At 44.2% G+C, this 23,350-nt stretch overlaps 1 protein-coding gene across 1 annotated transcript in view; it reads right to left on the bottom strand.

The window, feature by feature from the left end:
• Positions 1-2,892: 2,892 nt before the first annotated feature.
• The window catches only part of LOC127051823 (uncharacterized), a 211,168-nt gene continuing 190,710 nt past the window's right edge, over positions 2,893-23,350 (bottom strand). The window contains exon 2 of the mRNA XM_050954710.1: positions 2,893-2,929. The gene's annotated coding sequence lies outside the window, so the exon portion shown is untranslated. The remainder of the gene's footprint in view (positions 2,930-23,350) is intronic.

The raw sequence follows: 23,350 nt of genomic DNA, 5'->3' as shown, positions 1-23,350 counted from the left end.
ATCAGTTTACTTTAATTGTGAGCTCAGCTGTAAAAGTGTGTGAAAGCTGAGAAGATGTCACAATAAGCTAAAATAACCTATGTTGATGGAAAAAGGTATGAAAAAGAGAGAAAAACGGAATGAGTCCAAAACCGAAAAGCCAACTGCTACAGTGCAAGGAGTAGGTTAAAATCATGCTTGGTAAAAATAGAAAATGGGGAATCGGAAATTAATGAACAAAAATTGGCGTGCTGGAAACTAGACTAAGTGGTGGAGAAAGTAACCAGGGCACAGCCTACTCCACTCGCCATTCCTTTTGTGGGTCCTAAAAGAAAGAGACTTTGGTGAGGAGAAGTAGAGAACAACAAACGGGAGTTACGGAGCGAACTCCACCATCATGGCTGCTACCCCCCACTATCTCCTGGAACCCTGGGCTTTTTCCATCCTAATCCTGAGAGATGTCTCAGCAGATCAATCCAGTGAGAGGATTCCACATAACATCACCACCCATACAAGCTCTGGCTGAAACCCAAACACCATCTGAGATGAAATGGGATTGGACTTTAACAACAGCACCAACGACGTCTCCAGCCCATCTCAACTAACTTCTTCTCTTTTCCCCCCACAAGGGCAGTCATTACCATCTAAGAGACTGTCAAACAAGGGGGCTTTCCTTTTAAAACTCTCTCCAGCTAAAGGGAACAAGAAATATTGTTAAAATCAAAGGCTTGCTTAATATCTTACATTTCTAACTTTTAATTGTTTTTCCTGCTTTTCGGTATCTTTAATAAAAGGTATAAAGGATTTGTAATGGTTTGTTTGCCATGGTACTAAGCTGGCTAAGGTCTCTGTATGCCAAACACCGGACCTTGTTTGACAGTGATTAGTGTTGGACAGACGCTGAGTTGTGTTAACACCTTTGGGTAGTTTACTCCACCTAAATTAATACAACATATTGTAACAAGTATTTTATCCATAGTGGAATCTAAACCTCATTTGCTAGGCACAGCAAATCTTTTGTAAGGAGATAAAGTTCCCCAAATACAGTAAGTATGAAATGGCATTTTAAGTCCCAAAGGGACTGGAGCATTTCTCCAGTTAGAAGCTTAATAGAAAACAATCCAGCATGAAGCATACCAGGGCAAGGTGGGAAATAAAATCATCTGAACTTCAGTTTCCTAGAAAAAAGAATATTTTTAAGCCTTTCAAAAGGATTGTTTGCTTTTGTATATTTTTTCCTTTAAAAAAAAAGAATATTTCACAATGTACGTTTTTCTTTCATCACTTTTAACTTAAGGCATGCCATTTTGTCATGTCTTTTAGATCGTCTGTTATGCTGATTATGGAACACTAGATCTGAAGCTAACATGGAGTATTTAATCGTGAAATGCCACAAATAGGTTCAACAATTTGTTTTAAAGCTGTAAGCCAAGATTTACCACTTTTCTACACCTGTTGCTGTTTTTAAACTTCACCCAGATTCAGATGGAGCAAACTACTAGTGCTGTAATATTTATGGAATAAAACTTGTTTCTATAGTCCTTGTAGTGAGGGTTGTAGATAACAAGAGCTTAAGTGAGAGAGACTGCAGGGCAAAGTTTCCAAAACTAGGCACCCAACCTGCACCCATCAACACTTCATTTGTATATGTGCTGCTTTCAGTTGCACCTGCAAAACCTACCTTGGAGAGCAAAGAGATGTTTGCATATTCAAATGTGTGTGCACATTTTTGTGGGAGAAAATGGGCCTTATGTTTTTGAAAAACGTATCTGTTTTTTTCTGATTAACGGTCCTTGTATTGTGTTACCTAGCTCAAAGGGTCAGCCTTCCAAATGAGAACCCTTATCTTCTGAGGCTGCACTTGAGAAGCAGTGGAGAAAGTTTAGGTGTTATTTTCCCCTAATTGTACCTGAAAGCATTCTAAAGCATTGCCCGTCATAATACCCAAAATGGTGGGGAAATGAAAAATCAGGGTGAAAACATTCACAAGTTGGTGAGGGTTGTACTAGGACTGGGGGAAACTGGAGACTCTGCCCCTTGCCCCCACTAATATTTGTCCCAAATTTGTTTTGCATGGTTTGAGCTCATTGTTCTCAGTAAAAATTCAAAGGTATTGAAAGCTTCTGGAGGATTATTTTGGCCAGATCCACTTCTTGCTCAAATATTTCATCTGCTTGTCATTTTGCAGGGAAGTATCTGGCAAAAATTTATTTTTAAAAACTAATATGTTTTAAGTATCAGAGGGGACACCGTGTTAGTCTGGATCTGTAAAAGCAGCAAAGAATCCTGTGGCACCTTATAGACTAACAGACATTTTGGATCATGAGCTTTTGTGGGTGAATACCCACTTTGTCACATGCATGTAGTGGAAATTTCCAGGGGCAGGTATACATATGCAAGCAAGCTAGAGATAACGAGGTTAGTTCAGTCAGGGAGGATGAGTCCCTGTTCTAGCAGTTCAGGTGTGAAAACCAAAGGAGGAGAAACTGGTTTTGTAGTTGGCAAGCCATTCACAGTCTTTGTTTAATCCTGAGCTGATGGTGTCAAATTTGCAGATGAACTGAAGCTCAGCAGTTTCTCTTTGAAGTCTGATCCTGAAGTTTTTTTGCTGCAGGATGGCCATCTTAAGGTCTGCTATAGTGTGGCCAGGGAGGTTGAAGTGTTCTCCTACAGGTTTTTGTATATTGCCATTCCTAATATCTGATTTGTGTCCATTTATCCTTTTCCATAGAGACTGTCCAGTTTGGCTGATGTACATAGCAGAGGGGCATTGCTGGCATAGGATGGCGTATATTACATTGGTGGACGTGCAGGTGAATGAACCGGTGATGGTAAACAGATCAGCCACACCATCACCGGTTCATTCACCTGCATGTCCACCAATGTAATGTATCAGAGGGGTAGCCGTGTTAGTCTGGATCTGTAAAAGCAGCAAAGAATCCTGTGGCATCTTATAGACTAACAGACGTTTTGGAGCATGAGCTTTCGAGGGTGAATACCCACTTCCTCAGATGCATGTAGTGGAAATTTCCAGGGGCAGGTATATATATGCTAGCAAGCAAGTTAGAGATAACGAGGTCAGTTCAATCAGGGAGGATGAGGCCCTGTTCTAGCAGTTGAGGTGTGAAAACCAAGAGAGGAGAAACTGGTTCTGTAGTTGGCAAGCCATTCACAGTCTTTGTTCAATCCTGAGCTGATGGTGTCAAATTTGCAGATGAAGTGAAGCTCAGCAGTTTCTCTTTGAAGTCTGGTCCTGAATAAGGAAACAGATCAACAGAGCCAGACGTGTACCCAGAAGCCTCCTACTGCAAGACAAACCCAAGAAAGAAACCAACAGGACTCCACTGGCCATCACATACAGCCCCCAGCTAAAACCCCTCCAACGCATCATCAAGGATCTACAACCCATCCTGGACAATGATCCCACACTTTCACAGGCCTTGGGTGGCAGGCCAGTCCTTGCCCACAGACAACCTGCCAACCTGAAACATATTCTCACCAGTAACTGCACACCGCACCATAATAACTCTAGCTCAGGAACCAATCCATGCAACAAACCTCGACGCCAACTCTGCCCACATATCTACACCAGCGACACCATCACAGAACCTAACCAGATCAGCCACACCATCACTGGTTCATTCACCTGCACGTCCACCAATGTAATATATGCCATCATATGCCAGCAATGCCCCTCTGCTATGTACATCGGCCAAACTGGACAGTCTCTACGGAAAAGGATAAATGGACACAAATCAGACATTAGGAATGGCAATATACAAAAACCTGTAGGAGAGCACTTCAATCTCCCTGGCCACACTATAGCAGACCTTAAGATGGCCATCCTGCAGCAAAAAAACTTCAGGACGAGACTTCAAAGAGAAACTGCTGAGCTTCAGTTCATCTGCAAATTTGACACCATCAGCTCAGGATTGAACAAAGACTGTGAATGGCTTGCCAACTACAGAACCAGTTTCTCCTCTCTTGGTTTTCACACCTCAACTGCTAGAACAGGGCCTCATCCTCACTGATTGAACTGACCTCATTATCTCTAGCTTGCTTGCATATATATACCTGCCCCTGGAAATTTCCACTACATGCATCTGAGGAAGTGGGTATTCACCCACGAAAGCTCATGCTCCAAAACGTCTGCTAGTCTATAAGGTGCCACAGGATTCTTTGCTGCTTTCACCAATGTAATATACGCCATCCTATGCCAGCAATGCCCCTCTGCTATGTACATTGGCGAAACTGGACAGTCTCTACGGAAAAGGATAAATGGACACAAATCAGATATTAGAAATGGCAATATACAAAAACCTGCAGCAGAACACTTCAGCCTCCCTGGCCACACTATAGCACATCTTAAGGTGGCCATCCTGCAGCAAAAAAACTTCAGGACGAGACTTCAAAGAGAAACTGCTGAGCTTCAGTTCATCTGCAAATTTGACACCATCAGCTCAGGATTAAACAAAGACTGTGAATGGCTTGCCAACTACAAAACCAGTTTCTCCTCCCTTGGTTTTCACACCTGAACTGCTAGAACAGGGACTCATCGTCCCTGATTGAACTAACCTCGTTATCTCTAGCTTGCTTGCACATGTATACCTGCCCCTGGAAATTTCCACTACATGCATGTGACAAAGTGGGTATTCACCCACGAAAGCTCATGCTCCAAAATGTCTGTTAGTCTATAAGATGCCACAGGATTCTTTGCTGCTAATATGTTTTAGAATATCAGGGTTGGAAGTGACCTTAGAAAGTCATTTAGTCCAACCCCCTGCTCAAAGGGGAAACCAATCTCCAGACAGCTATTTGCCCCAGATCCCTAAATAGCCCTCTCAAGGATCGAGCTCACAACCCTGGGTTTAGCAGGCCAATGTGCAAACCACTGCATTATCCTTTCCCCCATACACTACTTCACTTCCAGGGGCTTCTGAGCATGGCTTGGCCGTGATGCAGGCCAGGGTAACCCTGAAAGCTGCCGAAGTTGTGCACTAGCTGCCATGACCCCTAAATTGGAGGTAGACTGTTCACAATTAAAACAGGGTAACTAGCGAGTATGTGACTAGATTAATAACTAATATGGGAACTGGGAACTAAATAGGTAGGGTGAAATCCTAGCCTCATTGAAGTCAATGGAAGCTTTATCTAACTTTCATGGGAGAATGTTGCTTCAGTACCTTGCTGCATCAGGGCCTGACTATGTATATTTGTAACAAAATACTCAACTTTACAAATGGATAATGATGTGTACAATATAACAAGCCTTTCAGGGTCTAAGACTAGGCATTCACAGTCCATTCACCACTCAACCCGCTCTGTTTTCCCCTCTCTCCTGCCTACAAGCAGAGTTGATATAATCATTCATTGTGGAGTTTGAACTGTCCAATATTCTCAGTAATTTGATTTGCCAGATGGACGCTTCCAAGTCATTAATCTGCACGCGGTCTGGTTTTAATATTTAATAGAAGAATACATTTCATTGTACCTGCAATATGGACAAACAACTCTGGTATCAGTTCAGTCTAGACTGGAATGCTTAAAACACTATCTAAAAAATGGATGCATCTCTAAATATAGACAAGCCAAGAGAATGCAATCTGCAGTCCAGGATAAATCATATCAGGTTACGTTTGATATAGTCATATTGCAGGAATGAGGAAAGCAAGAAAAGAAATCACTCCGCATTGATAAGGCCCATAATCTTTGTTTAAGGGAAATACTGGTTATGTCTATACTGGTACAATGATCCTACTGTAACATAGCACAGGTGACACAACAGTTGAAGTTCTATGCATGGTTTAGTTACTCTTCATTGTTGTTTTTCCTTCTAATCTCACACCACTTTGCTCTTGCTCTTGTCCACACGGGCAAAATACGCACTGAATGTGTTCTTCTCTGCAGCACAACATGCTAAGGAGGCAGTGTGGTGCATGAAATAGGGCATAGGATTGGGGCTCAGGAATCCTGGGTTGTTCTCTGCCACAGACTTGCTGTGTGTTCTTGAGCACTTTACTTAACCTCCATGGACACCTCAATGGCGAATTCATTGCAGCTCGTGAGGTACTCAAATACTCAAGAGATGAAAAAGTTCTAAATGCTAAGTATGATTATGCAAATTCTAATCATTACTAATTAGGAGGTGGAAGAATAGTCTTTGTTTTTCTGTTAAAAAAACAGCAACACAGGATTAGATATGACATTTAGTTTGAGCTGTCCTTCATGCATGGGAGAAGCGCCTGACAAAATCCACGAAGTCCATATTGTTCACCTTTACGTCTCCTTAAAACTCCACAACATAATGCAGAGAGCATTGGTGAAGTGAGGCCAAGGCTCATGATTTAATCATGAGGCTTGTGATATTTGGTGATTTTCTCCAAGCCCCAGCTCTGAGAGTCAATTGATTGCATCAGAATCTCAACTTCAATTAAAACAAAGTACATTTCTCGTCCACATGCTTGGAGAGAAAAGCTTGGAACTATGACCAGAGTGTACCTTCAGAAGCCAGAAGGCAATCCCCATCCCCCCCAAAAGTCCTCATGATTAGGGGTGTTTGATGAGATGTGAACACTTGGGATTGCTAATACTGCTGGTGAATAAAGTGATTGTTTGGTACATCATCATGATCTCTGCTTTACACACTAAGATAGGATCAGTGAAAGAGGGAGTTGCTCTTTACCTGAGATATCCATTTTAAAGCCTAGAACTCCCTGTAATAAGGACAAGAAGCTAGGGGAACTTATTCTGGGTTGTGTACATTCAACTTTGAACCATGGCCATCGCCTTCTGGGAAATGTAGTTATGTTACTACAGAATGGCCAGTTTGCAGGAGGCATTTTTTGCTAGTTAAATTGAAGATTGTTGTGGGAATTTTTTTAATAAAAAAGGTTGATGGGTTACCTGGTCTATCTGCAGCATGTGAGTTGACTGGTCATGTCTGTTGAATGAAAAAGAAGATTTTAATATTTGGGGGATGAGAGATTATAGGTAATTGCATCGAACAGTGGATGAGTTGAGATAGTAGGGGAGACCTTTTTCAGAAGCGTTTAAGCCCTGCTAAAGATAATGTAGAAACAGGCAGGTGAGGCTTTCTAATTTGAACTGGTCAACAACATTTCTTTTTGAATGGAAAATATCATTGTGACCAAAGAAAACATTTTCTGTTCATTTTCTTTTTTTTTTTTTTGCTAACCATTGAAAAGCCAGAATCCAGACACCTCACATTTTTCATGACACGTTTCCCATTTTCAGCCAAAATTTTCAGTTGTTCATTTTTCAACACTTTGCAAATGTTGACTACAAACCAATTTTTGTTTAAACCAAAAATGGTTTGAAAACTTAAAAATTTTGAGTTTCAGTTTTGGTTTTTCATTTAAAAAAAAACCCAAAAGGGACATTTCCCACCAAAAACAATTGCATTTTTGGTCATCCCTACTATTAATGCTTCAATAAATTAGCAGATAAGCCATTTAATTCAGTGGCAAGGATTTTCTTGGTTGCTTCTGTAATTTTGTCCATTTGTTTCTTCTCAGTTTAATATTTAAAATAAAAAAAAATTCTGGGTTTTTTCTCTCTCACCCATGTTTAATTTGAAAGAGGTGCCAGAATAAGCAATTAGGTGCTGGGGGGCGGGGTCAAGCAATTTTTGTACATTCATAATGGATGCAGCAAGCCCAGAAGTGCCAGGCTATGAACTGCCATGTCTAGAGGTGCTGGAGTTCAGCCCTGGCAAGCCCTGGCACAAATGAAGCACTGCTCTCTCCCCTTCTTCTGTAGAGCTCCCATCCTGTCTCGGAGACTGTCCCTTCATGAGGTGAGTGGCCAATGTGTTCCAGTGACTCAGAGCTATGCTAGCTACAGATTCAACTCCTGCTAGGGCCACCCCTAGTGGTTTGAGCAATAGGCCAACAACTTATGTTATTCAAACACTGCAAGGTAGACATGTCTGTGCCTTAAGGGTAGGTCTCCACTGCAGTTAGACACCTGTGGCTGGCCTGTGCCGTCAACTCGGGCTCACGGGGCCTGGGACTGTTTCATTGCGGTGTAGACATTCAGGCTTGGGCTGCAGCCCGAGCACTGGGACCTTCCCACTTTGTGAGGTCCTAGAGCCTGGGTTCCTGCCTGAGCCTGAATGTGTACACTGCAATTCAACAGCCCCTTGGCCTGAGTCCAACAAGCCTGAGTCAGTTGGCATGGGCTAGCCACTGGTTTTTAATTGCAGTGGAGATATATCTTAAGAAACATTTGATGGTGCAGAAAAAATTCAAATTGAGTCCAGTACAATGGGGTCCTGATGCTCAATTATATTATGGGAATACCTCAGAACCTCAAATTATACAGAACAATTATAATTCTCTGGTTCTTCAGTGAACTGTCTGAAACACTCACCCTCATAACCATCTGCTCTGTGTCTAGTAAAGTTCTCTTGCCATCTTCTGTAGTGGTTTAACATTCACTTATACAGTTATTATATATTATTTGCATTGCATGAGCACTCAGAAGCCCCAAGCAGCCACTGGGGTTAAGAACTGAATGAATATTTACCATATTTTTGTGTATGAAAAACGCAGAGTTGGTGACATGGAAATGTTTTACAAATGTATCAGTATCACTGAATTGTTCATCTACAAAAGAAAAACAAACAAAAAATCAGAACAAATGGAAATGTTTCCCCTTGACATTTTCAAAACAAATCATTTTGATTTTTCAGATTGACACGATGTTTTGCTTCAAAATGTCCTTTAATTTTATTTTTAACAAGTTCAATAAAGAAAATTAAGTTTTCAATATTTTATTTTATTCCACCAGAAATTAATTTTTCTTCTTTTTTGGTTTACCAAAATTTTTACAATTTTTCATGTTTTGTCTGACCCAAAATGATTTGTTTGAGTTTATGAAATTGTCAACAAAATGAAAAATAACTTATTGGCCCAACTCTACTCAGGAACCCATTGTTCGAAGTGCTGCACATTTGTGTAATAAGAGTCTCCAACTATTCCATTTTTTCACAGTTTATTTGTACACAGAACCTTCCCCTCTGCTCAAATCCATCTTTAAAAGCCATTCATGCTGTGTTCTGGGTTTCTGCTTCCCCAACAACAGAATATCCTTCTTAAAAAGTGTAAGAAGGAGACAAGAAACTAGGAGGAGGAACGCAACATTTCAAGATCAATTCTGTTAAGCTTCCCAAATGTTATAGATAGATATTGCATTCGAGGCGTATGTTTCACAATGCATTTGAAGACATAGAGGAATGAATTTAACTTGTGTGCCATTATCTAGGACTGTTAGATTCATGCAGAATAAATGGATTCATCCTTTCTCATTAGAAGAAAAGCTTCTTCTAATGAAATAGCCCACCTGTTACATCAATACAAATCACATTAATAATTTTAGGCCCTTCGCTCCACATAGACATGCTGTTCCTAGGATTATCAACGTCATTCCTCGCCTTCTTCCTCTTGGTTTGGATTTTAGCCACAAGTGCTGTATGAGAAATCTTTTTTGTATACTACTCGTGTCTTGTAGTTGCACTAAAATAGCCATAACTAGTTACTGAGGCCATATCAGCAATGAACAGTGGTTGCCAGATTATAATACACTTAATAATGCGGAATCACCTCTAACACCACAGGTAGTCCACTGAAATCAATGGATGGTTTGTAAAAAAAAATACTACTCAGCATAAGGGTATCAAGTAATTAAAGAAATGATCTGCAAACACTTGGAAGGTGGTAAGGTGCTAGGGAATAGCCAGCATGGATTTGTAAAGAACAAACTGTGTCAAACCAATCTGATAGCTTTCTTTGATAGGATAACGAGCCTTGTGGCTAAGGGAGAAGCGGTGGATGTGGTATACCTAGACTTTAGTAAGGCATTTGATACGGTCTTACATGATATCCTTATCGATAAACTAGGCAAGTAAAATTTAGATGAGGCTACTATAAGGTGGGTGCATAACTGGCTGGATAACCGTACTCAGAGAGTAGTTATTAGTGGCTCCCAATCCTGCTGGAAAGGTATAACAAGTGGGGTTCCGCAGGGGTCTGTTTTGGGATCGGTTCTGTTCAATATCTTCATCAACGACTTAGATGTTGGCATAGGAAGTACGCTTATTAAGTTTGCAGACAATACCAAACTGGGAGGGATTGCAACTGCTTTGAAGGACAGGGTCAAAATTCAAAATGATCTGGACAAATTGGAGAAATGGTCTGAGGTAAATCGGATGAAGTTCAATAAAAACAAATGCAAAGTGCTCCATTTAGGAAGGAACAATCAGTTTCACACATACAGAATGGGAAGAGACTCCATAGGAAGGAGTATGGCAGAAAGAGATCTAGGGGTCATAGTGGACCACAAGCTAAATATGAGTCAACAGTGTGATACTGTTGTAAAAAAAACAAACGTGATTCTGGGATGCATTAACAGGTGTGTTGTAAACAAGACACGAGAAGTCATTCTTCCACTCTACTCTGCGCTGGTTAGGCCTCAACTGGAGTATTGTGTCCAGTTCTGGGCACCGCATTTCAAGAAAGATGTGGAGAAATTGGAGAGGGTCCAGAGAAGAGCAACAAGAATGATTAAAGGTCTTGAGAACATGACCTATGAAGGAAGGCTGAAAGAATTGGGTTTATTTAGTTTGGAAAAGAGAAGACTGAGAGGGGACATAATAGCAGTTTTCAGGTATCTAAAAGGGTGTCATCAGGAGGAGGGAGAAAACTTGTTCACCTTAGCCTCTAATGATAGAACAAGAAGCAATGGGCTTAAACTGCAGCAAGGGAGATTTAGGTTGGACATTAGGAAAAAGTTCCTAACTGTCAGGGTGGTTAAACACTGGAATAAATTGCCTAGGGAGGTTGTGGAATCTCCATCTCTGGAGATATTTCAGAGTAGGTTAGATAAATGTCTGTCAGGGATGGTCTAGACAGTATTTGGTCCTGCCATGAGGGCAGGGGACTGGACTCGATGACCTCTCGAGGTCTCTTCCAGTCCCAGAGTCTATGAATCTATGATCTATAAGACTCTATGAATCACGGTCAGTCTCTGACTGGGAATGAATGAATATCCCAATCGCCTCCCAGCGTATCCAATAAATAACTAGCCAAAAGGTATTGGTTATTAATGTATACGATTTATGTTTGGAAACTAGAACCATGATTAAATTTTAGCAGAGGGAGAGTGTTTAATAAGAAAGGTTGCTAAGTAGTGTTGCACATATTGATTAGGAACACAACGACAAAGTATACTATTTACTCAATCACAGCAGATGGCAAATACTCAGACAAACAAAGAAACATTAGACTGGATTGAAATTGGTTTTAAAGTTTCTGGAAGGAGAAGAGAAATGCACAAAGCATTTATGGAACAAGAAGCAGGCAGCAGCGGGAAGAAGGAGATGAAAAGAAACAGCATAGTGGGAAAACGGAGTTATTAATCAATTATCTTTCACCCAAATGAAAAGGAAATCACCAAGAGTTGAGCTTGAAACATGGAGCCTGGAAACTGATTGACAAAGAAATCCTCATGCTGTTCCACACACCCAGATCCCTAGGCTGTAGGAGACGGCAGGAAACACTGTGAAGTGATGCTCACATACCCAGCTAGTCAACGATCAGCAGGAAACACTGGCAGGCTACAGTGTTCTCAGAATGCATTTTCATTCCACTAAAAGCTTAGGAAACTAATGCCAAAGACAAAGAGGGTTAAACAGGATTAGACGTCGTCTTTTCTTCCTAACAAATAATTGAATTGTTGTTCAAAAAAGAGAGGATACTGTTTAATACACCAACCTTGCGTTCCCTAGGTTTCTTACCTACCACACGTAGTACTCTCCTGGTATCAGGTTCCCTACCAGGCCTAGGTAGGTCTCTCTGTTGCCTGAAAAGGAACAGATAAGATTGAGACGCACTTCAGACAGCATTTTAGTGGAGAGAGAGGGGACCTAATTTTGGTTTCACTTACACCACTGGAGATCAGAGGTAATGGCATTGAAGGCAATGGGTCTGCCCCCATATAAAGCGCGCGGGAGACAGCAAAACTTTTCACTAGCAGGCATGACAGCATTGTGCCCCAGGCAGTGATGAACTTGCCCCTAGGTGCAGTAGCTCAGGAGATCCCTTTGATTTCTGTTCTCTGATATTTACAATGCTTTGCCATTTGTGGGGGTGCTTCAGGTTTTTGTCTTGCACACAAGAAAAGGAGAGAGATTAATTGGCTGCTCTGCCATTAATAATCATAGCTGGGAAAAATAAATGTGTTGATATTAACACTAGTGCCTGGAGCTCCAGTCAGGGATTAGGGTCCCATTGTTCTAGGCTTTGTACGTTCATATTGTAAAGAGACAATTCCAGCCTGAGTTTTCAGTCTAGCAGTGAACTACTCGCATGTGTAAGGGCTTCAGCCCAGGGTCCTATATGCTGCTTTTCACTCTCACTTACAGCCCAGCTCCTATTAACTGGGTCAGCACTAGGAGACAGGTAAGAGCATCATTTCAATTCAGTTCTGGCATTCCAGTAAATCAATGATCGACTGAATAACCAGCAGATAAGAAAGCAACATACCTGCCACTTAATGATGCTTGGTATTAGTTGACTTTGTGGGCCCGTGACTGTCTTTGTTCAATCTGTGTTTTTTCCAAAGCATTATCGGTGCTATTCCATCAGGTTTTCTGAGTGTAAGAGAAAAACGCATTCATTGTGAAATATCCACCACAAGCAGTGAGACAGCTGTGGGAGAAGTGGTCTTTCAGCTCTCGGATGAAGGGGTTGCAGTTGAAATGGGGTTGAGAAGAATTCCAGCTGAAAGTGAGATTCTCTTGTCTTCCCTTCTGGTCTAACATTTCAGTCTCCCCTAAAGAACTGAGTGACGTTGCCTGAGGGCATCTACTAGGCAGTCTGACAAAGAGGCTTCAGGGAGCAGGTTACTAGTTACGTCTACCTGGGAGGTTGAAGTCAAATGATAAAGCAAGCTAAGTCCCCACTGAGTGGATGTTTGTGCATTTTTCTCCAGGGGAGTCTAGTATAATTTATTATTTGGACTTGCAGTTTTTGCCCACCACAGACAGGGACACTGAAGAAGCTAGTCCATAAAACATAATTCTCTTTCCACGCTGTGTTAAGAGGGGAGTATTGTATAAAGATTATTGCTGGGCGCTGGATGTTAAGTCTTGAATAGTTGTCTTGGCACTCCTGCTTCCTGTGCGACATTATTCAAGTCACTGAGACACTAGTTTTCCCCTCTGCAAAAGGCTTTTATGATACCTCCTGCAAAGAGAAGTTGAGGGGACAGAATAAATGAGGCTGGAGACTAACATGCGTCTGACGAAGTGAGTGTTCACCCACAAAAGCTTACGCTCTAATACTTCTGTTAGTCTATAAGGTGCCACAGGACTCTTTGCCACTCCTCTCTCTGTATTAGTAGTGCTCATGGAAGTCAGGTGCACAATGTTACACACGCTAAATGTTTGCAGTATGGGGCCTTGGTTTGTAAAGCTTTTGGATGAAAAGTATTACTATTATTATATCAGCTTTGCTGGGGGGAAATAGCAGCCCAAGAAAACACGCGTTGTGATACCCAGTCTTACAATCAACCTCTCTCCTGCTCAGCGAGAAGATTTATCTGAACACTGGATGTGATGACGTATACAAAGAGCACACAGAGGCAGTCAAATATGAACTGCTCAAGTTTTCTTCATACAGTGATGTGACGCTCACATACCCAGCTAGTCAACGATCCAAAGGAGCAGACTGTCCCACCGCCAGACTATCAGCTAGGTCCTTCCATGGCTCCCCTCACCTTAGAGCCTTAGCATCCAGGTAACTGTGCATCTTCATGTGGGCACCCACTTGTCTCTGGCTGCAACTCTCAGAGGATCCTCATTTCTGACACTCCCTATTGGGCTCTCCCTTAGCCCTGCAATGGCCTTTCCCAGCCTTCATCTTCTCGCCGCTCCTACTCCAGGTATTCTGTGGCTTGGCCCTCTGGACAAATCAGAGGAAAGCCTGCCCCCTCCCCCAAGGTAACACTAAAGAGTCCAAAGGAAAGTCCAAACAAACCTTCAAACTAAGAGCCCTTCTGTAGCCCATCCCTCTGACTTCACCATAGTTCCCTTGTTGGCCTTACCTCAGGGCTACCTCTGCAAAGGCCTAATCAGCACCTGTATGATTCTGCCTTCTGCAACTCCTGTTTGTTCCACGGCTTCTCTTCACCAGAGACCTGTTATCTCTGCAGCCTTCCCCCATCCGAGCTTCTCTCGGTTTAGTTGTAAGGCCTGCCTCTGCCTCCACTGGCCAGGAGTCAATTAGCTAATGCCCCTACCTGTGCAGAGCACAACTAATTGGAGTTCGTTCCCTCACCTGGCAGGTGATGCGTCGTAAGCCCATTGCAACCTCACATAAATTGGCATCTCTTCATTGTGGCCCTGTAAGGTGGGGAAGTGTAGGTTGGTGAGCTGCTCGCTGATCTGGGGAGTAACCAGCCATGCCCAAATCAATCCTTACTCTTGCCTCACGGCTTTGTTTATTCTTCCAAATGTAAAATGGAAACGACAGTGTAAAGCAAATGGCCTGTTTTCAGCTGTAGGTTGTGGCCTTCCTGGTCTCTGGTGGCCTACTACCCAAGGTCTTACCTAAGCCCAGGTACCTCCCCAGGACCTCTCACCTCACCCCTATTCCTGTTCTTTCATTTGTTGGCCCATGCACACACTTGTGGCTTGGGCTTAGTGGTTCCTCCCTCTTCACTGACTAGGTAGGCCTATACCTGCCTGTCCCAGATCTGCAAATAGTCCACAGGGCCTTTCACTCCACTATACTGTCAGTAGCTTGGGGTCACTGGGTGCTGTCCTGTTGGGTTTGATAACTCCCAGCAGCTGCCTGCCTGCCAGGTGCCTTCCTAGCCTCTCTGGCCCGCAAAGGGGTAGAGTTGGTGACATGAAATATTACTCCATCTTAGAATCATAGAATACCAGGGTTGGAAGGGACCTCAGGAGGTCATCTAGTCCAACCATCTGCTCAAAGCAGGACCAACCCCAACTAAATCATCCCAGCCAGGGCTTTGTCAAGCCTGACCTTAAAAACCTCTAAGGAAGGAGATTTCACCATCTCCCTAGGTCACCCATTCCAGTGCTTCACCACCCTCTTGAGATGGGGAACTGAGTCACACAGAAGTGTAGGGCCAGAGTCTCAAAATGGCTCTGCATCCACATATGGGGCTAGGTTTTCATCTGAGTTCAGCTCCCCATTTAGGGATCCAATAGAGAGGCCGTAGTTTCAAAAGAGCTCAGCTTAATTTTGGTCCCCAAATGGGAGCCGAACTCTCCTGAAAATCTTGCCCCAAATGTGGATGCTACATGTTTGAAAATCTGGTGCTGTGTGACTTCCTGAGTCACCCAGGATGTCATTGGAAGAACTGGGAACACAACCCAGACATCTTGTGTCCCAATGGAGTATTGTAGAGATGTGGACTCACTCCTGCGGCGACATCTGGGAATTAGCTCAAATTCCAGCCCGAGCGCCCTCTGCAGGCCGGTGAGCAACCTTACCACTTGCTGTTGGGCCCCGTGGCCCTCCCTGGACCCGGTGCCCTTTTACATGGGGTGCTCCCCCCTGGCAGTAACCCCTTTCTCTGAGGGTCTCCCCTCCCCAGGGAACCCCCACCCACTATCCCCACCTCACCTCAGTATATGGCTACTGCCAGTCATTGTCTAGCCCCACACCCTGGGGCAGACTGCGGTATCAGCCACTCATCACTGGCCAGGTTGGGTTTGGACCTGCTCCCTTGGCTGACCCCTGGGCTGCCCTCTGCAACTCCAGTACCTGTTAGCCCGATGCTAGGGAGCAGCCTGGGGCTTTCCAGACAGGAGCTCCCCAGCCCCTCTGCCTTTCCCCAGCCCTGCTCCCCTCAGGTACCCTGTGTCTAGCTCCATGCAGCCAGGCCCGTCTCCCTCTACAGCCACAGGGAGACGGGCCTGGCTGCCCCTGGCTTCTCTGCCTTTATAGGGCCAATTGAGTCTGTTTGGGGCATGGCGCAGCTGCAGCCACTTCCCCCAATCAGCTCAGCCTAAAAGCTGCTTTCTCCAGCCACAGCCCCCTCCGAGGGCTGTTTAAGCCCTTTAGGGCAGGAGCAGGGTAACCACCCTGCTACAAGTATCTTAGCCGCCCACCTCTCGGATACCCAATAGATACAAGTATCTTAGCCACAAGACCACACTCCTTCTCCATGTTTTGGAGGAGTCACTTCATGCTGATGGTCTCCCCACCACAACCAATTCCCATAGGTTCATCTGTTGACATTTTCTATTGGCTGTCTGTAATGGGGTGCACTCACCTCTCGCACATGCCCCCTTGGCGGAACACGTGTCTGCACTTTCTGTATGAGTCTTCAGTGACCCAGCCCTGCAGTAGAGTCACGGACAGTCTGTATGAGAGATATATCCCAGAAGGGGATTGCTCCTTGCAACCCCTTTCTGATTGGCTGTGTTCCATGCAGCTACTGTAGGCAGCTTGGAGGAGCTTCTCCACTGCTCTTTTCTGCAGCGGGGTGTGGCAGAACCATGAGACTTCAGCGCCTTGTCCACCCCATCAGACTATCTTAAGTGTAGGCTATTTTATAGCTCACAGGAACTGAAAGTCTCCTGTCTTTTAAAAATCGGAGAGCTGCATTGTCAAGGTACAGCTGGGTATTACTGAAATAAATGAGCTAAGGCAAGTCCTCAAGGCCCTTATTAATGCAGCATTTATAAAAGAGTGAGCTTCCTGGCAGGACTGATTTCTTTCCTTTCTGAGACAGGTGATCAGCATGTTATTCCAGAGCTCTCCAGTGCAAGGTAGCCTCAGAGATGTTTCTAAGGTGATCGCCATCAGTATATTGCTCATGCCTGGCTACATAGCTACGCTTCTCTCATGGTGTCACATTCCTCTCAGTAACAATGAAACAAGACAACCAGCAAGATGTCAGTGAGAGATGAAGCTTCTGCTGTGTAACTCTGGCGTAGGCATAGGTTATTTCAGAAAGACTGGCAAGAAATTTTTAAAAAACCCAACCCTACACATGTATTTGTAAGGTCTGCACTAGCATTTAACTGACACTTCCTGTTCAAAAACCATAATGAAAATGTATCTCCATGTAGGGCTGAGTGATCACTGCGTGACGTCCCCAAGTGCTTGACTGCCAGACTCTAACCCTGTTGCGGACTCAAATTCTCAGTCTAATAATATGAGATTTATTGGCAAAATAATGAGCTCTAATTAAAATGCTCACACTTGAAGCAAATGTCATTTTACTCTTTTTCCCCCCCCAATAATCCTTTTTCATCTGCCCCCTCTGTAGCTCAGCTTTTATCCGTTCTGGTGCCGCAGGAGTTGGCTTTGATCCGGTTCGCTTCTTCAGCTGCTCTCAGCAGGCTGAGCTTTCCCTCTGAGTGGCTCGAGCCCATACTTGCCCAGATGTAAATAGTCAAGTCAATGGCTTTACATTAGGGATGAACCTGGCCCAACAGGGTCTGGATAGTGCTTGATCTGCAGGGAAACTGCATCCCTTTGGGATTTGCCACGAGGATGATGAATTTGGCTGGTGAGTCTCACCCATGTGCTCAGGGTCTAATGAACACCATGTCTGGGGTTGGGAAGGGACTTCCCCTCAGATCAGATTGGCACAGACCTTGAGGGGGTTTTGCCTTCCTCTGCGGCCTGGGGCACAGGTCACTTTCTGGGTCAAATGAGAGAAAATGGTGGATTTTCTGTTAGTTGAAGACTTTACATCAAGATTTGAGAACTTCAGTTACTCAGCCAAGGTTATGAGCCTACTACAAGAGTGGGTGGGTGAGGTTTTGTGGCCTCCAATGTGCAGGAGGTCAAACAACTAGATGGTCATGATTATCCCTTCTGACCTTAAAGTCTATGAGTCTATAATCCCCCGTAGGAGATAGAGCTGTGTGTATTGGAGAGAGCACTAGACTGGGCATCAAGGTTATAGACCCGGCTCTGTTACTGACCTGCTGTATGACTGTGGGCAAGGCACTATGCTTCTGTGCCTCAATTTCCCCTCCCTCCCTGTGGCTATGTAGGTGATATTCTCTTCAAGGCTTAGGCTGTGTCTATATACTATGGGCCCCAAACTTCAGCTGCTACTGCAACATTAATAACAGTATGCTGGCAATGCTTGTTCTTCCAAAGACTGAAAATGAGACACCTGTCATGTCTGAGACAAGGCCTGTCTCTGAACTGGGGGCCTGGACATTAAGTTGCTTTGCAAATTGGGGCTGTTCATACAGTCATGTTGACAGATGGCCCCTTTAGCACGTCCTTATATGTTTTTGTTAACCCTCCACTGCCCCCCCCCAAATAATAATAATATAGGCCACATCCTCAGCTAGTGTAAATCAGCAACATCCCTTTCAGTCAATGTACCTACACCAATTTACAGGCCATGAAGATGTACATCCAATATTTGTCAGAGTGATCAGCATATAATTATCATTGATAACACAGTAGGACCCAACGGAGGTCAGAACCCACCTGGCTAGGCATTGTATGGAGACGTGTTCTTTGTCCCAAAGAAATGACACAGACTTTACAATCCTATGGCATTCCCTAAACCTCCCTTTTGACACAGGATAAACTGGAGAAGAGTCATTTTTTTAGAGGAATGAACTTTTTTTAAGCTTAAAATATGTATGAAACTCTTACGTATATGTTTAATGCCATTTGAATCAGTAGATTTCTGTGCAACTCAAGCAGTCACATTTTGACCTTACGAGCCTCCCTTCAGTCCCCTCACTGGTAATGGTGGGCTCTCTCCAAGCCCCTCCTCCCGCCACCGCTACCATTGAGTTCAGGACACGAATGCTCTATTTTAAAACAAATCATTTAGGGTAGCTTTAGCATCAACCTCAATTCAAGGATATAAAACTGAACATAATTTCAATAGCCTCTTCTTATCTAACCCATCCTAGTTACCAAAGATAATCTTCTTATGAACTCAAGGTCAGATGGAGGCTGGTAAACAGCTGGCAACAAACCAAACCAAACCCCAAACAAAGTCAACTTCTGCCCCAGTGATGTGGCGTGTTCAAAGCCTCCAAAGAGCTGCTGGGCTACGGGTGCCAGAACAGATCTGTGTTGTTCCAAGAGAGCTGGGCTGATGGCGTCACCTCACGTCGGTGGAACATATTCAGTGTCCGGCTCCATACTTTAAATTCACATTCTGAAAGAAAAGAGGAGCTGATGAACTGTTTTTTTTTAATGGGTGTATCTTGAGGGCCTCTGTACACACAGAATTTGACCCAGCAGGGCAAAGGGTTTAATCAGGGAGGGGGGGTTCTTTTATACCATCAGAACAGCCAGATGGATATTTTGAACGGTTCATGTGAGATCTTTTTAATCCTCTGGGGCCAAAGGAGAAGGCCTTTTGTTCTTCCTCGCTTTGTATCCAGTCTGCCTGCTCCATATTGATGTCATTAGAGCGAGAAGGGAATAGTTTAATCCTATTGGAACCAACTGCCAGAGAAGTTGGCAAAAGTCCCTCCGAAACACGGACTAGGAATGTAAATGGGCCCCTGTATTGGGATTTGTATTCAGAGGCTGCACTTTTATTATTCATTATGTGTATTTCTGTAGCACAAGAATTGTGCCAGGTGCTGTACGAACATATAGGGAAGGGCAAACCCTGCCCCAAAGGATATGAGGAGACAAATAGACAAAGCGTGTGAGGAGCCTTTGCCTTGGGGCTTTTGCTCAAATTCTGGCTGCCCTCAAACATCTCTTATCACTGGCCTTGCCTGGATGAGGTGGGGAAAAAATGCAGTAGAAAAAAAAGGCTCCGGTCAGAGGAAAGAGGGCCCTCGCACCCCCATAGCTGAGCTCTTTTCAGGCTTGACCCCAACGAGCAGCATTCTTAGTAGAGTAAAATACTCCAGCTTGAAAATGGAATACGTTCTGTACAGCCTAGCAGAGAAGGAAATATTAGGGAAGATCTTCACTGCAGAGTTAGCCTGGGCTTGTGCCAGGGCCCCAAACTGCTATCCCAACCACACAAAATCCTCTCACCCAAACTTAGTGGTGCTTTTACTCTGGGCTAGCTGGCCTGGCACGGGTGTGGGTTAAAGCCTGGGATCTGCTTTTACTTTGCATTGAAGATGCAGGCTAAATCACTTGAATGCTGATGCTTCTCTATTGCCTTCCTGCAATTCCCTCCAGGGGCCCAAGACAGTGCTCCCACAATGCACCACGAAAGACTCAGGGATGCTCAGCTTACTGCAGCACAAAGAATCCTGGGATATGCCCCCAGAACACCCAGTGACACATGTGGGGGAGCACAGCACCAGGACACGTAACACAGGCAGGGCTTTGCTGTATGCCTGCTCACAGCTGGACTAGGCTAAGCCAGGTGCGCAGACCTGGCTGCTGATCACCTGAGCTAATTCCACCATGACGGCAGACCCTTAGGGTAAGTAGAGCAGCAAAACGTTGGGTGGGTCTTCGACTGGCAGAGTGGGGCTGAAGTTTGCACAGAACAGGAGGATTGTGTAACGGACCATGGGAATGTGAACCATGGTACAGGCGGGTGTACAAGAAAGGATTTCATGGCCAAATTCAGGTAGTATCTTCTCCTTGGATGTTGGGCGGGTTCTGCTGTCAGCCCCTTCAGAGACTCTCCTGACCCTAAGAATTGAATGCTTAGCTCCAGTGCTGATGACTGAATTTCTACACTTACGGAAAACGAGCACTGGAATGACCGCTTGTGATATTACACATACAGCTGCCATAACCACCTTGCCGAGTCTGGAATTTCTCTCAGGTGCCATGCAGTCCTGGCCCTCATTCTGAATTCTCTCCTTCTGAGCAACATTTCCCCACAGCTTCTTATTAAGCTTTGAAATCCTCTTTCCCACTGACAAAGGCATATTTCATGTTGAACCCAGGCAATGCCTCCTTTTCTCCATTTTTCCCTTGCATTGTTACCTGTTATTTGCCATTTACTTTCTAAGTTCCAAGGTTTTCTCACTGGTAAAAAAAAATCACTCATGTCCAGATCCTCAAAAGGTATTTAGGTTCTTAAATTCCCATGAAATCCAAGTGAGCTCAATGAAAGTTAGGAGCCTAAATACCTTTGAGGATCTGGGCCTTTGCTCTCAATAAACTTTCTCTCTCTGCAACAGTGAGAGAACCACCAGTGTATATGTGCTGGCACAGGAAAGTCCTGCCCATCCCATGGCTCCTAGCATCCCCCATTTGATCTCTTCGGGAAAAAGCTGAGCAGCCACCTCCAGGCCGCTACATCTATCCCTGTGAGGGAGCATAAATGTGTCACCAAACCTCATGATCCACTGTGTCCAAGTCAGCTGACAGCTCTACAAGAATCAGCCTGGCCACCTAATAACCGTCTCCAGGAAGAGATCATCAGCCAATACAACTGCCTGAGGGTTATTCACCCCATAACCATGCACGCAACCTGACAAGGCAGCCGAAGGACTCCACACAGCTATTGTGCCGTTCTCCCCTCTTGGCTACAGCTGCTGGCTCAAGCCTTCCAAAGACTGACTACCAAGACAGGGCACAAGAACCCCCTGACCCAAGCCAGGCTGCAGTATCACCCAGACACCTCACTGCCCTGCTCCTGCTATCCACCTTCTCACTCTTCTGAGCCCCTCATCTCTTACCTCCTGATGCAAAACAACCCATCCCCTGGGAGCTCTCACCAAGGACAAGTAAGTGATCTGAGGCCCCCTAGCCTTCCTCCCACAGCTAATGGGCAAATCAGTCAACATGCACTCACATAGTTGAGTCCAATCCTCCCCATCAGCATTCTCACTGATTGCAATGGAATGAGTGGTGACCCTTGGCCACACTCCCACATTAGCCAGGGATAATGTGTGGAGCAACTCCACTCACTTGGCTCACCAGATCCCTTCCCCATATTATGATTAATGATCATAGCACTGAGGAGCCCTAGTCATAGATCAGCCCCCTTGGGCTAGGCACTGTCCAACCACAGAACAACAAGACGCTTCTTGCCCCAATCAAAGTATAAAACAAGAGGCAACGAATGGATCCAGATATACGGAGGAGCACAAGGAAACAATATTGTTTGGCTGTGGTGTCTGCACATCAACTGCCTAATTCCCCAAGAAAAAGTGAGATTAAGTACCATTAGCTGTTCTCTCATGGTAGCTTGAGATAATTTGTACTCAGACCCATGTACCAGACTCAGCATTGCCTTCTCTCTTCCTACGTTTTCTGCGTTCCCATGATCCCATTCATAATCCCTCCACTATCTGTCCTTTACAGTCATATATATATTCCTGGAGAGAAAGGATGGTCTGTGTAGCATCCTTCAGGGGAATGGATGGGAGTGCAGGTTTTAGAAGGGAAGAGTTTGGAAGATATACCAGAAAGTTAACCTGCATGCTCATGGCCGGAAAGCTACCTGCACTTGCAGCACTTCTGGGCAGAGTCCCGTTAAATTTAAGCGCAGGAGCCTCTCATGTTATTACACTACATGAAACAGTGTTGTGGTCTCAGGAGGTCTAGGGCCAATTCTCACAAATCTGCCACAGGTTTCCTGTGTGAACTTGGCCTTTCATTCACAGATTCATGGAGTCCAGAGCCAGAAGGGACCATTGTGAGCATCTAGTCTGACCTCCTGCATAACACAGGCCAGAGACCTTCTCCAAAATAATGAGTCTCTGTGTCTCAGCTCCCCATCTCTAAAATGATGATAATAGCCCCTCTTTTCTCCCACTCTGTCTGTCTTGTCTGTTTGGCTTACAAGTTCTTACTGGTGGTGTCCTAGGCACTGTAGAAACACAAATTGGCCATCTTCTCAGCTGGGGCCTTGACATACCACCATAATGCAAAGATAATAATTATCTGCTCGCTTGGAATTCTCATTCTCCTGGAAGAGAATGTCTGATAACTACTAGCCCTCTGCAAAAGCTAAAGTGATATTTTATTTTATGACAAAGGCTCCTGACAGATATAATTTCCTTTAGTTCCCCTTCCCATTAACGGATTCTAATCACTCTTTATTTAGCCTGTATTTAATTTAGACACAAAAGAGTCTAAATTCAAGGCTGTTTGTAATTATTCAATTAACATTCTCAGGACAGGCACTTGTCTGTCATGTCTAAGCCAAATGTTCATGTTGAGTTGACATGCACTGTGCTAACGCAAGACCATTTTGCTTGGATATAGATCATACCGAATCCAGTAGTGATCTAATTTCTGTATTTTAAGGGATTATCCCTCGTACATTGAAACAAAGTTCACATTTAGTAGACAAAAAGAATTCATTGCCATTTTAAAATTTGAAAAAAATGGTGGTGGCTCCATATTTGATGTGTGAGGGGAAAAGTTGGTTCAGTGACTGAGGC

This window comes from Gopherus flavomarginatus, chromosome 5 (genome assembly GCF_025201925.1).
Source record: "Gopherus flavomarginatus isolate rGopFla2 chromosome 5, rGopFla2.mat.asm, whole genome shotgun sequence".
Taxonomy (NCBI): domain Eukaryota; kingdom Metazoa; phylum Chordata; order Testudines; family Testudinidae; genus Gopherus; species Gopherus flavomarginatus.
Note: the sequence above shows the minus strand (reverse complement) of the source record. Positions and strands in the feature narration are given on the sequence as shown.